Source organism: Salvia splendens, chromosome 14, assembly GCF_004379255.2.
Source record: "Salvia splendens isolate huo1 chromosome 14, SspV2, whole genome shotgun sequence".
NCBI lineage: Eukaryota > Viridiplantae > Streptophyta > Magnoliopsida > Lamiales > Lamiaceae > Salvia > Salvia splendens.
This window is the reverse complement of record NC_056045.1, coordinates 25,548,278-25,550,887: the sequence shown is the minus strand read 5'-3', so window position 1 is coordinate 25,550,887 and position 2,610 is coordinate 25,548,278.

Below are 2,610 nucleotides of genomic sequence, written 5' to 3'. Positions count from 1 at the left end.
TTCGTGAATCTGCGCAGTCTACTTGCAAAAATCATAATAAAAACATACGACCTCCAAAGAAGCTGAAATTTACACACCACACCCAAGACACATCCAAGTTTATACAGTTAAAATTTCGTATCAAAAGGAGATCGTTTGCTCAGTCAAAAAGGGGTCGGAACCCACTGTCAGTTACCAACAAAAACATGCTTCACACAAACACATAATCCCACAACTTATTCAGCATCTAACCCCTCCAAAACGTCCTACATGCATGAATTTCGAATTAAACGAGAGTTGAGGCCTTGTGTTACCTTTCCCGGATAGTTCAACGTAGTGTAAAAGCTTTACTTCCTCTTACGACTCCGATTCACGACGAAGGGGGGTATCACCTTGAGGAATCCAAGACGATGATGAGAGGGAGTGAAAGGGGAAAGGTAAACCGAGAGGGAGGAGGGCGAGAGAACTTACCAGTGAGAGAGCAACTTCGCGAAAGAGAGAGAGATTGAGAGAGAGAGACCGAAAGAGAAAAGAAAAGGAAAAGGGGGGAGATCGGTTATGAGGGAGTGGGGAGGTTGAGAGATACGTGGGGTGATGGGGGAGGGATTTCGAAAAAGACAAGAGAGAAGGAGGGAGGGATAATTAGTTAATTAGGATTTTAATTCATGATTTATTAATTATCCCAATTATAAAAAGCCTAGTTAAATTATATCACATCCACAACAATAAAAAAATAAAACAATTAAGATTTTCCACACCATATATTAAACAAGAATTCACAAAATCATCCAATAAATAAAAGAAACATTTTCGGATATTACAAATTGTATAATTACTTTATTAACTTTTTCTACTAAATTTAGGGCATTAAGTAGAGCTCACTGCATAATTCTGTTGCGTGTAATTCTGCAGACTTGATTTCTCTGTTCATCATCTGTCTAGACTGCTGAGGAATTTTCCTGGAAACACTCAAAATCAGTATCACAAATCCAGTGGTCAAGTATAGCCATGTTTTACCGGTGACTCCTGGGTCATTGAAGTTGCCACGCAATTTGAGGAAGTTACATTTGAGTGGTTTGGGATTTCCCTGGGATGCCATTGGCTGTTTGCCCCTTCTTGAAGTGCTAAAACTGCGATCTTACGCCTTTCAAAAATGCATTTGATTTTCACTCTTTTTATCTAACTTTTATACGTTATACAAAGATATTTAACTTGTCATATCAAGTCAAGCAAACCAAACAAGCCCATGTTTCTTGTCAGACAGGGGAACGGAATCCAGCATGTTATGAGGATTGGGGCAAAACTGCACAATCAGTCAAGCTCGGTGTTAGCCGAGCTTAATCGTGCTCGGCAGGGACTGATATACTGTTAGGTGATTGATTGCAGCTCGGTGTTAGCCGAGCTTAATCGTGCTCGGTGATTAGCCGAGCTTGCTGGTGCTCGGTATTAGCCGAACTTAGTCGAGTTCGGTGTTGGCCGTTGTTATTAACTGATGCATAGACAAACGTGAGCCGTCGGATGCGATTAGTTAGTTAGCTTAAATGACAGCCGTTGGATTTGTTTTGGTTGTTAGATTAGTGTTAGTCAAATAGAGTGAATAACCGAGCTGTGCAAGCGGGGTGAGAAAAAGATTTTTCATCCATCAGTTTGTAATCTTCCACAAGAAATTGAATACAAGATTTCCTTTAATTCTCCGAGAGTTGTTCTTAGCTTTATTCATTTTCATATCGAGTGTTTGTTCTTCTTGTTCCGGAATCGATCTTGTTGTGATAGCAAGATTGAGTCGCGTATTTGATACCATTACAAATTGGCGCCGTCTGTGGGAAAACGAAGAAGGACGACGCATTCAACAATGTCTACCACGAAGTTCGACGTTGAGCGGTTCACCGGCGAAAATGATTTCGGCCTGTGGAGATTGAAAATGAAAGTTGTTCTTATGCAGCAAGGAGTCTGGGATTATGTCAAATCCAAGGCGGATGAGGAGGAGATTCAAGGAATGGATGCGGCGAAATCTCAAGAACTGGAATACAAGGCGTATAGCTCGATTGTCTTGTGCCTCAGCGATAGAGTCTTGAGGGAGGTTCAAAAGGAAGATGATGCCGCAGGAGTTTGGGAGAAGTTAGAGAAAATCTATATGGAGAAGTCGATCTCAAATAGATTGCATCTCAAACAAAGGTTATTCAATTTCAAGTTTTCTGACTCCAAGAACTTAGCAGATCAATTAGAAGATTTTCGCAAGTGCATAGATGATCTTGAGAGTGTGGATGATGCCATGAAAGATGAGGATAAAGCTTTGATGTTATTGAATGCTCTGCCTCAGAGTTTTGAGCAATTCAAAGACTCAATACTTCTTGGAAGGGATTCGAAGGTGACTTTAGAGGAGGTATATTCTGCATTAAAGCTGAAGGGAATGCAGAAATCTGTCAGCAAGCAAATCGATCAAGCTGCTGAAAGCCTTAATGTGAAGACTGCATCAAAGAAACAATTCAAATTCAAGAAACCTTCATCTGATAAATGGAGACCACGGGGTGCGAAGGAAGGTGATCAGAAGGAGTCAAGAAGTTGTTTTTGGTGTAAGAAACCAGGACACATCAAGCAAAATTGCTTTGCTTGGAAGAAAAGACAAGCTGA